The sequence below is a fragment of the Meriones unguiculatus genome, chromosome 7 (genome assembly GCF_030254825.1).
Source record: "Meriones unguiculatus strain TT.TT164.6M chromosome 7, Bangor_MerUng_6.1, whole genome shotgun sequence".
Taxonomy (NCBI): domain Eukaryota; kingdom Metazoa; phylum Chordata; class Mammalia; order Rodentia; family Muridae; genus Meriones; species Meriones unguiculatus.
Window position 1 is genome coordinate 76724266 of NC_083355.1, and position 14627 is coordinate 76738892.

The 14627-nt window shown below is 42.4% G+C and overlaps 2 long non-coding RNA genes across 4 annotated transcripts in view; one reads left to right on the top strand and one right to left on the bottom strand.

Annotated features, from left to right (window-relative positions):
- LOC132655425 (uncharacterized) overlaps nt 1–14099 on the top strand; it is a 53737-nt gene extending 39638 nt beyond the window's left edge. Inside the window, exons 1-3 of one of the 2 annotated variants that reach the window (XR_009593237.1) lie at nt 9823–10079; nt 12120–12315; nt 13224–14099. This is a non-coding gene — a long non-coding RNA (uncharacterized LOC132655425). Of the gene's footprint in view, nt 1–9822; nt 10080–12119; nt 12316–13223 lie in introns of those variants that run through there. The other variant, XR_009593238.1, reaches the window with a different exon arrangement.
- Nucleotides 2888–7385, bottom strand: LOC132655424 (uncharacterized). 2 transcript variants are annotated; one of them, XR_009593235.1, is made up of 5 exons: nt 7254–7385; nt 4831–5416; nt 4415–4551; nt 3547–3777; nt 2888–3251 (listed from the first exon to the last, which is right to left on the bottom strand). It is a non-coding gene; the product is annotated as an uncharacterized LOC132655424 (long non-coding RNA). The 2 variants fall into 2 exon arrangements; XR_009593236.1 differs by lacking the exons at nt 3547–3777; nt 4415–4551.
- Nucleotides 14100–14627: the final 528 nt, after the last annotated feature.

Consider the following 14627-nt stretch of genomic DNA (forward strand, 5'->3'; position numbering starts at 1 on the left):
TGATTTAGCAAGTGCTTTAGCGTTCCAAAGGTCTGCTGCTCTGGATTTGTTCTGCCATCATGGTTAAGACCACAGATGGCTTTGTATGCATGTCTTCAGGGAAGATGGCAGAAAACTTCGCTGTTCCAATGTCTGGATCCTCCTAAATGTGGTTCATGGTAAGTATCTCAAAATATCTAAAGAAATATGGTTAATTTTCATTTATTATCAGCTGCGTGTGTGTGATGTGTGTGAGTGTGGGTGTGCAAATGTCATGGCCATGTCACAGGACATTGTTGGCAGCTGGTTCTCTCCCGCTGTGAGTTCCAGCCTGGGTGCCACCTGGGTGCTGGGAATTGAACCAGGGCCTCTGGAGGAGCAGCCAGTGCTCTCAGCCTCTGACCCATCTCTCTAGCCTGCCCTTTTACATTTCTTAAAGGTGCTTAACTGTAAGGTTTTTATCGTGAGGTACAAATTGAGAAGACAGAGGGGACATGCCTGAATTAGAGTTCTTTGAGCCTTCACCAAACTGACAGTTTGGGGATCCGGAGCACTTCTTGGGGATGTCATTACGCATGCTCACCACTGGACGTCTGCTCATCTTCAGCTCTGAGAGCGTGGTGGTCAGCCCCTTGTTCTCGCCAAAGAAATGCCGCGAGCCAATCAGAAGCAAGGACCTGGGGAACCTACTATAGGGAGCAATCCCTGTCCTTCTCAAGGAAACCTTGCTCGCTCTTGAAAACAGGAGAGCAAAACCTCATGGCAAACATGTGCCAAATGTTCATTTCCAGTTGAGTGTAGTTGTGTATTGTGTTCGTACTCCATTCTGTGTAATAGGAAAAGGGAATCCTTGAATTTTTGTACATGGCTTTGACACCGAATAACTCAAAAACGCTTAACAAGGGGTTTTATGCTACTCTGGTCATTCCTCCCATTCCCTGCCTGATGAACAACGTTCTTACTTTCTGTTGCGTGTTTCAGTGTTTACTTCCCATTGGCCTTGACGCTTAGGATGCTATAACCTCCATTCCACCTGGCTCTGCGCCACCTGTTTGGTTATTTCCTAATCGAATTTTCCATTCAATAGCCTCTCCAACCGCCTCTTCTTGTACTAACCTGTCTTACTGAAGACGCCTTCTTTTGATCAACCTGTGAGACCCAATGAATCCCGGGCTTAATTTAGTTAGCCTACATAAAGTCACCCTCCAGATATTTTGTCTTTTCTTAAAATTTTGTGTCTTGAATTTTCTTCTTTGAATTTACTTTTCCTAATCCTAAAGCTTGTAAATTATAAAAATGAATCACTAGTTCTGTTTGTTTGTTTCTTGGTGTAGCGCTGGCTGTCCTGGAGCTCACTCTGTAGACCAGGCTGGCCTCAAACTCATAGAGATCTGCCTGCCTCTGCCTCCCCGAGTGCTGGGCTTAAAGTCATGCACCACCACTGCCCGGCAGAGTCACAATTTTTATGAAAAATCGTAAAAATGCAAAAGGAAAAATATTTCTATCATTTAATTTTTTTCTTAGCATAAAGATATGTTTCATTGCATCACAAACTCTATAGACATATTTTAAATGATACAGTTTGTTCGACATTTCATTTACAATGCTGTTATTTTCTGTTACCAAGGGGAAAAATGAATGTTGACACAATTCCAAATTGCTTTCTAAGATCATTTAATCAATATATGTCCTGACTGTCAGAGCTGCAATGCCATTCTCCCTGCATTTTTCTAGTTCTGTGTATTGTTCTGTGTTTCTCCCACATTTTGAGTCAGGTCTCTCCTTGTATTCCAAGCTGGACTTCAACTCAGTAGGCTGATTTTATACTACTGCATTTTTTTTTTAATTTCCTTAGTTCACAGAGTCCTTGAAAAACATCCCCTCTGAACTCTTTTACTGCACAGTATCAGACCTTACGCACTAAAAAGCTTTATAGAATTTGTCCACGTGTTTCTCCTCATTCAAATGAGAGAGAAAACAGGATTTGTGAGTTGTCTTCGAAGGGTTACAAAAGTGACAGGGGTGGGGCCAGGGTTTAGATTTATTTCCCCATTTCATTTCTTAACAAGTCTTGAAATTGGATGTAATTTTGTGTGCTGTGTTTGTGCTGCTGGAGACTGAATTCAGGACTTTGCAGTTAAGCAAACACTCTACCATTTAGCTTAAATGTAGAATTTTTTTTTTTTTTTTTTAAGGATAAATTGCCAGACTGGGGAATTTTTATAGTTGCCCTTTTTTTTCTCTTTAATTTCCAAGGATGGATTACCAGTTAGGATATCTAACTGCAAACAAAAAAAAGTATTCAACTAACACTAGTGTAAACTCAACTTTACATAAGAATTTCAATGCATTTGTTATATAATGTTACTTAATAAATAATGCCCAAAATTTAATGAATGGAACAATGATAATTTACTATCACCCGTGTTCTTTGTAGCTGAAGAATTCAAGGCGACTTGGCTAGGTGACTCTGTCTCAGGATGTCTGGCGAGGCTGCTGGCAGCTGCTGAGTTATGATCATCAGAGGCTTGAGGGGCTGGAAGACATGCTTGGCAAGTAGACGCTAGCTCTTGGCAGGCAGCCTCAGCTTCTCTCCACGGGGGCTGCTCGGCTGTCCTCCCAGGATGGCAGCTTGCTTTCCCCGGGCAGAGCAAACCAAACCAAGCAGCAGATGAAGCCCCTCTATAAGGCAGCACCTAGTTGCTGTACTCCCTATCACTTGGGTGGCTGAGGCAGAAGGATGCTGTAAGTTCAAGGGCAGTAGGAGTTACACGAGAACCTGCCTCATAAAGCCAAAAACAAAACAAAACAAACAAACCAGAAACAGAAAAAGAAGAAAAGAAAAGAAAGAAAGGAAGGAAGAAAGAAAGGAAATGCTACCTTCACCTCTGTGCCATCCCATCGTCACACAGGTCAGGCCTGATTCACTGCTGCAACAGCTACTGTTGTAAATGGCAACAGTTTATGTCCCAGGATCCCTCTCAGAAGCTGGCTACAATGGTAGGAGGCAACAGCTGGTGTGGAGAGTCAGGTCTAAAATATTCTGGACCTAGGTTCCCTCTTGGCCTCATCACTCTGCCATCTTTCATTGTCTTAGTGTTCTGTTGCTGTGAAGAGACACCATGCCCATGGAAACTCTTATAGAGGAAAGCATTTAATTGGGTTTTGTGTGCTGTTCAGAGGTTTAGTCCATTGACACTATGGTAGGAAGCATGGCGGCATGCAGGCAGACATGGTGCTGGAGAAGTCGTTTTAGAGTTTTATATCCAGATCTGCAGGCATCAGGAAGAGAAAGAGAGAGAGCCACCTGGCCTGACTTAGCCTTCTGAAACCCCAAAGCCCATCCCCAGAAACCTTTCTCCAACAAGGCCACACCTCCTAATCCCTGTCAAGTAGTGCCACTCCTTAATGACCAAGCATTCACATATATGGACCTATGGGGCCATTCCTATTTAAACCACCACACACACTGAAAGCCTTCATCCGCTGTGTGCAATATGGCCCCTAGGATGTGCAAGCTGTTGGTTTTATGGATAAGGCTGGAAGGTGGAGAAAGGCAATGAGTACCTGTCATATGATCTCTGGAAGCTGACGAAGCATCTAGGAAATTGAGACACTAATGTTGATGCCTTCCTCAGCAGGGTTTCTGGAGGGGAAGGGTCTTGGTAACGTAGGCTTGTCTCTTGGTACTCAGTATCTGCTCCAGTGAGTTCTTGCCATCCTAGTGGGAAGGTCATACTACGATATTGAGTGTATGCCCATTGCAGACCACACATTCTTGTAAGCATCTGAGAAGTTCTGAAATGTTTTTAAAAGACAAATAATGAAGGGTCCATTTTGAAGGACCAAAATAATATACCTGGATCAGCAAAACAATGGTGTCTGCTAAAGGCATTATGTTTAGGCCTCTGGTATAACACACATATGGTGTTCTATATTTGTCTCAGTGGTTTTCTAAAGAGCCATAAGTTCTATCTTAGTTTTGGAGCTAGAGTCTTGTGATGCAGCTCAGGCTGGCCTTGATGTCATGATCTTCTTGTCTCACTTCCCAAGTATAAGGGCCACAGGCTTGTGTCACCATGCCCTGCTATGAATTCTGCTTTCTATATGAATGGGCACCCCTGCCCTTGGGCATGCTAGGCAGTTACTCTACCACTGAGCTGATTTCCAGCCCCCAACGAGCAACTGCCAAGTCCACATTTTCTGCTGACTGAAATATAGACCTGTCATTGCCACTGAGAAACTCATAAGCTAGTCACGGAGGAAGTGATTGCATGCACAAAAGGTTTAAGGTCACTTGTGGGAAAAAAAAAAAACACGAGCAAAAGAAATATTACACACATTATATCTTCTGAAAAATGTAGAAGATAATATATCTCAGCACATTAATGAATTTGATAATTTAATATCAGTTCTTAAAATTATAAAGATCAACCTGGGGAGGTGGTTCAGCAGATGAGGTGCTTGCCATGTAAGCGCGAAGACCTGACTTCAGTCCCAAGAACCACAGAAATCTGGGGCAGGAGTGTGCATCCATAGTCCCATTGCTCCTATGGCAAGACTCCAGCCAACCTGGCGTGCACAGAGCAGTAAATTACCTCAAACCTGGTGGAAGGCGAGGACCAACACACAAGATCATCCATCCTCTGATCTCCACAGGCACAACATGGGCCTGCACACACGTGCGCACACACACACACACACACACACACACACACACACACACAGACACACACAGACACACTCACACACACACACCCCACGCTCTAGAAGGATCAACTCTGATAAGTCGGAGAAAGGAGCTAGACAGGTCTGCATGGTCTCGGGCCTGCTGTCAGAACGATGTCTTACTTTCTGTTGTGTCCATTCCATGAGGTTATGCTGGAGTCCCCCCTCCAAACAGCTTTGGGTTGTGCAGAAGCTGTTGTACTTTTAAAAGTAATTGAATACGGAAGATATGGATATGGGCTACAATGTCTTTTATGAGAGCCAATAAGGCCCAGGGATGTATTAGCTGTATTTTCACCTAAATGACAGCATACAGCCTACAGCCAGTCATATTTCCCTCTCTTTTTGGGCCACTAAGGAGTTCTGAGTCTAACAAAGAGAACCGCCCTCCACAATCACAAAGCATTCGCTGCCTGCATTTATATCTGCGCTCCTCTTCTTGGCTTTCTGACCCTGTTATTTCTTCACTCATTTTTGTGTTTGTTCTTCACATTTTGAAAAAGTTTTGTCTTTTATGCACACTTTTTTTTTTTTTTAAAGAAAGAAGAATAGTTTGATTTTTTGGTTGTTGTTTTTTGTTGTTGTTGTTTGCTTTGTTTTCTGAGACAGGGTTTCCCTGTGTAGCTGTTCTGGAACTCAATTTGTAGAACAGGCTGGCCTTGAACTCAAAGATATGCCTGCTGGGATCAAAGGCATGCACCATCAACACCTGTGAAAGAAGAATGTTTTAATTAAAAAATGAAACTGCATCCAAAGAGGAAGACAATGCAATCAGTTCTGATGAGACCTCATAGGCTAGGGTCAAATAGAAGGGGAGGACCTCCCCTATCAGTGGAATAGGGGAGGGGCATAGGGAGAGAAGAGGGAGGGAGGGTGTGTTTGGGAGGAGATGAGGGAGGGGGCTACAGCCAGGATACAAATTGAATAAATTATAATAAATGAAGATAATAATAAAATAAAAATTAAACTGCTCACTAAAATAACTCACATGCTCACGAAAATACCTAAAATTAAAAGAATTTACAGTACCAAATGTTGGGAGATACTATAGAGCAACAGAACCTACAAATATGGAGAACAGCAATGTAAAATACTCTGACTTTTTGGGGACAGCCTGATAGTTTCTTATAAAATGAAGCATGCACTTTTGTAAGTCTAGTAAGTAATTAATGCTAGCTCTATTCTCAGCTCAGATTTAGTGAGTATATTAAGCACATAGCAAGCAAAAGTAAAAGAATACCGTGTAGCTGATAAAAGCTGCAGATAGATAGCAGAAGACCAGCAAATCAAGGGCTCAAAGCATCTAGCAGATAACTGGAGTGGTTCAATGGAGAAAGCAAGCAAACACGCAGCAGAGACTGACAGGAAAGTTGAAGCACTCTGCTAAAGATTTTTTAAAATAAAAATTTTAAAGATTTCTTAGACATATAATAGATATGGGTGTCTTGCCTGTACATGTATGTCTGTGCACTGGATGCATGCCTAGTGTCTACAGAGGCCAGAAGAAATGTCAGATCTTTTAGAATTGGAGTTACAGGTGGTTCGAACCACCATGTGGGTGCTGGGAATAGAACCTGGGTCCTTTGAAGGAGCATCCAGTGCTTTTAACTGCTGAGCCATCTCCCTAGCCCTCAGCTAAATTTCTTGATTGGGAATCCTGGGCAGAGGGTCTTCTTTTCTTCATCCTCTCCATAGATGGATTTCTAGGCTTCTCCATCCCACCATGGACATTTTTATCTTATGGCATAAACAGTAACGTCTGTGAGAAATAGCTTACTTACTAGCTGTTCTCAAGGACACAATGTTTTCACTCTTGAGCTGTTTTGTTGTTCTCTTTGCTCCCTGTCACAGTTAGAGGGACAGCCTGTCCCAGGAAAAGGTATTTTGGAGAACATTTTAGAAAGAACACTTGAAATAAACAAGTGTGGGGCAGAAGGGCCCTCCCCCCCTACAGTCTGCTTTCAACAAGCTTAAACAGCACATGACAACTTACTAGTGTAATGTACATTATAACCTAAGACGAAGAAAAGTGAGAACATAGTAATTAAAACACTCCACAGTGTTTACAGAAGAAGCTTCACGCAGAAGCCTCAATCTGAAAATAACCTATGTATCCATCAATAAATAATGGATAAACAGGGGCTGGAGAGAGGGCTCAGTGGTTAAGAACACTGGCTGCTCTTTCAAAGGGACCAGGGTTCAATTCCCAGCACCCACATGGCAGCACATAGCTTTCTGTGATTCCAGTTCCAGGGGCTCCAACACCCTCTCACAGAGATACATGTAGGAAAAACACTAATGCACATACAATATAAATAAATAAATTACTTTTAAAGAAAATGTAATAGCTGGAAACCAGAAACAACCTAAATGTCCCTCAACCGAGGAATGGATAAAGAAACTCTCCTATATTTACACAATGGAATACTACTCAGCCATTAAAAACAAGGAAATCATGAAATTTGCAGGCAAATGGATGGAATTAGAAAAGATCATCCTGAGTGAGGTAGCACAGACTGAGAAAGACACACATGGTATATACTCACTTATTAGCGGATTTAGTCATATAATACAGGATAGACATACTACAATGCACAGACCCCAAGAAGACAAGCTTGCTGGACATCTTAGGCTTCATGTCGGCCCACTAGTTAGAGGCATGGGGGATATCTTGGACACAGACTATGTTGCCTGCTTTTTGATCACTTCCCCCTGCTGGGACTTCCCTACCAGGCCACAGGGGAGGAAGACAAACTCAGTTCTCATGTGAATAGATGAGCTGGGGTGTCTGGGTAGGGGGGTACCCTATAAGGGAGAGGGATGCAGGAGGGAGGGTGGGTCTCGGAGGAGAGGAGGGAGAGGACAATGACTGAGACGTAAATTGAATTAACTAAAGAAGAAGAAAAAGAAGAAAGGGGGAGTAAAAATACTGTGGTCTGGTTTTTTTTTGTTTTTGTTTGTTTTATTTTTATTTATTATTATTATTATTATTTTTGCAGTGGGCCACATGAATAAATAAAAAAGATACACATAAAGATACACATCTGCAATAAAAAGATACACATCACTGTCATCTAAGACCAACATGAATACATTTCAAAAACAATTTACCAAAAGAAATCTTACAAAAGAGTACCTATTTTGTGTCTACATTTATATGACACCCCAGAATAAGGAAAACTAACTTATGATGAGCTCTCCGAGGGTACTGAAGGCATGAAAGAGTAGGGTAACTAGGAAGGAGCAGAGGAACTTTTGGGAGGAGTGACGATGTTCCTTATTTCGGTTAGGGGCTTTCCTTAGGTGGGAACATTCGTTAAAACCCAGCAAATACACGCTTGAATTATGTTTATCACGATACGGGAAATTGATGTATGGCTACAAGCAAATGTTAAATGATCACACGCTGCTTGCCAATACCACACACCCACACACCCACAAATCCATTTCATAGACTAGCACTGAAGTGTTTAGAGACACGTGGACAGATGTCTGTGATTTTCTCATAAGTGTATAAAAAAAAATCTCAGGGAGATTAATGAGGGTAGAGGAATAGTTACTGAAACAGAACAAGAGATATGTAAGTACTGACCTCATAGGTGTTCACTATAAATGTGCTTTTTCTTTTTTTCCTTTCTTTGGTTAGGGATAAAATCTGGAGTCTCACACAAGCTGGGCAAACACTCTATGACAGAGCCACCCCCATCCCCCATGACATACTTCCTCTAGAGAGGCCACGTCTCTTCCCCAGATGGCCACCAACTGGAAACTAAATATTAAAATTCAAAATATTCAAACAACTTAGGAGACAATTCATTCAAACTAGATCCTGATGACCCCTAACAGTGAAGATTTTGAAATAGGGTGGTTTAATATTGCTGTATTTTGATATATTTTGTCTTGATGACTTGTCCGTAGAGAAACAGTCTCAAAAGTATCAGTTATGGGACAAGATGTGCACATGACCACCTCTCTCTCTCTCTCTCATGATTTAGAGATAAAGAACATGTCTTAGCAGTCTCTCAGAAAGATCGAGGACAGTTACAGGTATGTCACAGAATGCCAGACGCCGTACATCAATAACCACCATATTTGCCCTCTTTTCTCGTAACCAGTTTGAGATTCAACAGCCTAGCAGAGCAGGTGTATGGGGAAACATCTCCACCCTCCCACAAAGGCCATGCCACGCCGGGCCCATGCTAGTTATGTCCCTAGCCAAGGCTTTGTGTTGATGTGCTACACAAACCTGCTCATACCAACGCCGGCAGGCAGAAGCCTCCCCCAGCGAGACTGCAGAGGTGCCTGGTGCCTGGGTGTGGAAGGGTGAGGAGGGCGGGGAAGGGAAACTCATCGTGTGGTAAGACTAAGACAAACTCTTCCCTAGGTCAAGCCTAAGTTTCTTTATGGCTGCTTCCAAGAAGAAAAGCAGCTACAAACACATGCTCCAAAGCAAGGCAGATGAGGTAAAATGAAGCAAGCAGTAAACAAAGGCCTTGGAGTGACGGAGACGCGATGCATGAGAACGCAGTGTGGAAGTTGCAGATGACGCTTTGCTTGATTTGAAATAAAAAAAAAAAAAACAACAAAACTAATCAGTTAAAAAAAAAAAAAAACAACCAAAAATCGTTTGCATAGTGTATACTGTGCTTTAGTCCTCTTTTTTCTCTCCGTCTCTCTGTCATCCTCCTTCCCTCTCTCCCTTCCCCCATCCTTCTTCCTTCCCTCCCTCCCTGTCTCTGTCCTATTACCCTTCTTTTATAAACTGGGCACTGACACAGTGTCTGGGAAAGCAGTGATTGCCAACATAGGGTAGGTTCTATGTCTCTAGAGTTTGCAGTCTAAAATGGATGGTAAGAACAGATGAATTTGGAAGTGTGAGGTATTACCCAGAGCACGGGTAAGTTAGGCTTGGAGAGGGCTGACAGGAAGTGCTTAATGAGGTCATGAGGCATAGAAGAACTATGAGGCAATGGAGAGACAGCATGTCCGCTTTTCTCAGGGCACTACATTCAGGGTTGGGAAAGAGATCATTTTCATCCTATTAAGGAAGTAGCAGTCTATTAACATTTTAGCGAGAGTTTTTATTCAAGAAGTGATACTGGGGCCAATGAGACATCTCAGTGGGGAGAGACATTTTTCTGCCAACTCAGATGATCCGAGTTCCATGTCTGGAGCCTTCGTGGTGGGAGAAGAGAACAGACTCCCGAAAGTCGTGCTCTGACTTCCACATGGGCACTGCAGTGCTTGCATGCGCGGACACACACTAATAAATGAATGTAATTGAAAAGTGATACTGTCAAATGCTTTCACAGCAAGTATAGAGATGATGGAGTGGATGGCTTTTCTCCATAGATGCAGGGATACGGTAAACTGTATGAAAACATTTTTTCTTCTTCTTCTTCTTCTTCTTCTTCTTCTTCTTCTTCTTCTTCTTCTTCTTCTTCTTCTTCTTTTTAATACTTATGTTTTATTCGGAAGGTTCAAAGCCAGGGTATGGGAGTGAAAAAAAAATGTAGCTGGGCTGTGAAGAATGGGAGTCTGTGCCAGGCTACACATTTCGACGCCGGGCACTGCTTCAGAACCAGTGAGAAAGAGGCAGGCGTCCTCACAGGCTGCTTGGGAGGTCTCCTCACAGGTCACGCTGTGGGGAAGAAACTGCCATGCAACAACTCACGGAAGGGAGAGAGGGCAGCATGGCTCTCTCTGGCTCTCTCCTATCTCCCACTGCCCAACTAGTCAGTGTTTACTCCATGATAATTAGCTCCCTCAAGACTGGTTGCTATCTCTTCATGGAATGGCAGATGCCATGTTTGTGGTGTGACATTCCATCCAAGCCTGGTGGGAAGAGACAGAAACCCTGGCTGTGTGGATGGTCAGTGCCAGAGAGTGAAGTACCTGTGACACATCCAATGCTAACTGAAGTTGTTTTTATTTTGCAGAAGGTAAAATACACAATTCAAAGACTTTTCCCAAGGTCTTTGCCAGTGGAGTGGTGATTTCAGGATTTGAAACAATGTAGGTCAGTGCAGTTTGTGGAAGGAAGCAACCATGTCTGAAAGTGATGTCTTACTGAGGGACAGACAAGTGGTTAATCAGAGAAAGATTTGACAGAAGAGGACATGCCCAACTCTCACAAGGACAGACAGGAAAGAGAAGCTACTTGAGAGCAGTGCAGTAGAGTTGAGACAGTAGAGTAGGGGACAGTAGAGAAGATAATGCAGCAGAGTAGGGTACAGTGGAGAGTGCATGGAGGCTACAGTAGAGTTCAGGAGTACAGTGCAGTTCTGGTGTAGTTCAGTCCATGGAGTTCAGAGACAGTTTTTCCAAAGCAGAGCAATTCAGTGAGAATATGACAGAAGCCAGTTTGAATCAGTCAGCTTGGAGAGGAGTTTTGAGCCAGAACACCTGAGTTGAACCAGCCAGCCAGAGTTCAGAAAGAACAAGAAAGGGTGAGCTTATTCAGCAGTAAGCTTCAGAGGCTGAAAACAATCTAGGCCTAGGTTAGATTGTACAGAGGCTAGAAGCTTCCAAGACTAGGCCTAGGTTAGCAGAAGGAGGCAATAATCCTCTGAGACAAAAATTACATCTGGCAAATAAAAGTTATTCTTACATATTTTACTCTTTGGGTGTGTGTGTGTTTGGTGGAGAGACAGTTCTACGGATAGAATCAAGGCCCTGTTCATGGTAGGCATCTGCTTACCCAAAATTACATCCTCATCCTTCTAATCTCTACTTTTGTCTAACATTTTTTTTAATGTTTCATTTAGGACAAAAAACAAGTAAAAATAAGTATAACACTTGTCATTTGGACTTAGCTTTTTTTTTTCCTTTTAAAATGTAAATGTTAGCTAGGCAGGATGGTTCATACCTGTAATCTCATTACTTGGGAGGCTGAGGCAGAATTGTCACAAGTTTGAGCACTGCCTGGGCTACATGGTGAGGCTATCTCATCCAGTCTTAAACAAAACATAAATGTTATCTTAGACCATAGGATATCACCCACGTGAGAGTCCCGTTGTTGGAGCTGTAACCTCCAGGACTGGTTTGTAGTGATTTCATTTGTTATTGTTCTTTCAGGAATACTGGATATAATTTTCTAGTTCTCCTCCGACTTAAGAATTATCCCAGAACACTCTCCCCTGGAGGGACTGCTTTGACAGCCCACAGGGGAAGGAAACGGACATGTTCAGCTCTGATGCAACATGATGAGCTGGGGTGAATGGGAAAGGGAGCTCCCCTTTTCTGAGGAAAAGGGGAGGGGAGAGGGGATGAGACTGGGAGAGAAGGAGGATAGGGGCTAAAAGGATGTAAAGTGGAAAAAAACAAATAAATGAGAAAAAAGGAAAGCATTATCTCAAAGAGGCTTAACCTGTGCAGGTTGTTCATTCCTTTTGCTCTCTGCTCTTTCAAAGTTGAATACAGGACTGTCAAGATGGTTCAGTGGGTAAAGACGCTTGCTGCCAAGCCGGACAGCCTGGGTTCAAACCCCACAGGATGGAAGAGGAGACTCTTCCCTGCCAGTTGTTGGATCTACACTTGCGCGGTGGCATTTGTGGACACAGATTCACACGCAAAATAAACACACGCAAAATAATTTTTAAATAAAAAGTAAGTAAACATCAAAGAGAATAGTATCTGGAACTTTCCTATGAATTGTATTGAATTTTTCTTTTTTATATTAAAAAAAAATTTTTTTTGGTATTGAATTTTTCATCCCCTTGCCCTGTCAAGGAAACAGGGTACACTTAAAACTTTCTTGAGACCTTTCTTTGACTATTTGTTTTCTTCCAATATTTACGTTATTTTCTTTAGGCTACCTTATTTTTGCAGATGTTGGATTGCTGTTCCTGATTTCATAATTACTCATTTCTCTTTGGGCATGTTTCCTTCTGCACACTTTTCTGACCTCTCACTTCCGCGTCTACGCTGCAGCTCTTAATTCTTGTCCAGCTTCCAGTTTTGCATATATTTCTAGCACTGCTTTCCTTTCCTTTAAAATAATTTAAAATTAATTTATTTTTATGCACGTGAGTGTTTTTCCTGCATGTATGTCTGTTACCATATACACGCCTGACACCTGCAGAGGTCTGAAGAAGGTCTGGTAAGTCCTGAAGTTGGAGTTAGAGATGGTTGTGAGCTGCCATGTGGGTGCTGGGAATCAGACGGGGGTCGTCTGCGAGAGCAGCCGGTACTCTTAGCTACTGAGCCATCTCTTCCATCCTTCTTCTTCTTTAAAATTAGTTTTTGTGTGTGTTGTGCTGGGAGTTGAATGAAGAGAATCCTGCACGGTGAGAAAGTGTTTTGCCACCAATCTGTGTCCCCATTTTTCTAAATTCTAAACTATTTAATTGCGAGAGCTGTACGCATTCCAATGTGGCATCCAGTACCTGCGTCAGTGTGCGCGCTTTGCCTTCCGCTCTCTTCTCACGGAGCACTGCAAGCTTGTTTCTTCGCCTTTGGCCCACTCACCCTTCCTTCACTCCACTACTTAAAACATTTTTTTTTTTTTTTTTCAGATGAGATGACTCATCAGGTCACCTGCTTCCAGCCCTGGTGACCTGAGTTCCATCCCCAGGACCCACATGGGGGAAAGAGAGAATTCACTTCTGCAGACTGTCCTCTGACCTCCACTTGCGTGCCACAGTGCACGTGTACCCACACACGCGTGCGCGCGCACGCGCACACACACACACACACACACACACACACACCAAAGTGAATAAAATATAATTAGATTTTTTTTTTCCCAAGCAAAATGTTGGAATTCTTATCCACTTTGTGGTGGTGTTTTCACTGTGGCAATTATTTGGCATTTGCTCTTGTATTGGTTTTTCATTTTCCCCTTTTCTAAACGTCTTTCTTTTGTGGGAGAGGGAGTTGTACGCACATTGTCGGTGTGTAAAATGTGAAAAAGCTCACGTGGGGATAATCACTGCAGTGGTCACCCACAGCTCAGCAACATTCAGAGTCACGTGCATCGTATATTCCCTTTTTTTATCCTAATGGGCCTGAGGTCTACTGTTTATTTATTTATTTTTGGAGATGGGGGTCTTACTTTATAGTCCAAGGCTAGCCTCTAATTCACTGTGTAGTTCAGGTTACCCTTGTACTTGAGGTAATCTTCCTGCTTCAGCCTCTTGGATGTTGGGATTGGGATTACAGCCACCTTAACCAGCTGTCTTATTTATTTTCATTTAATAATTATTATCTTATTGTTTTAATTTTAATAATAAAATTTCTTGTGGTATTGGGGATCAAACCCAGGGCTTTGTACTCTACCAATGGCTGTACGCCTAGACCAATACACTGTTTCAATTTCTGACAGAAAGCTGGTTATTTTTCTGAGTCTATAACAGGTGAATACCATATCTCTATCACTATATAGTATCAAAAAATTGTTGATAGGACTAACAATTTTTGCTCAGATCACTTGCTCATCTCATTCAAGTAGGACATTTCTGAAAATAGACATTAAAAAAAAAAAACAAAACCCTAAATCTCTTCTATCAATTTAAAGGACTCATTTCCAAGAATAGCCATTACTTTCTTTAGTAATGTTTCAAAAATTCTTAGCTCTAAGATGTTCCTGGAATGTGCTGATTCGTTGAGATTTATTCTTGTAAGACTTTCCACTTTATTCTACTAAATACTTGATTCCATTAAGAGCTAATAGCAGGTCTGACTTTTTCCGTGTCTCCGAGTCTGTGCGTTTTGAATTACTGCCCTCTGGCCTCAGTGTGATTCTGGATTCCAGGGTCAGCAATTTCATTCACGGAGTGATGGACGCTGAGCAAGCGATACTGTCGCTGGCTTACATGTGGAAGGCAGAACTACTCACAACCCTTCAGACGTCTCCTTTAACCATCTCTGTGCCCAGGACCGTGAGAAGTGAGTGAAACCATAGAAACTATTGGTCAGGG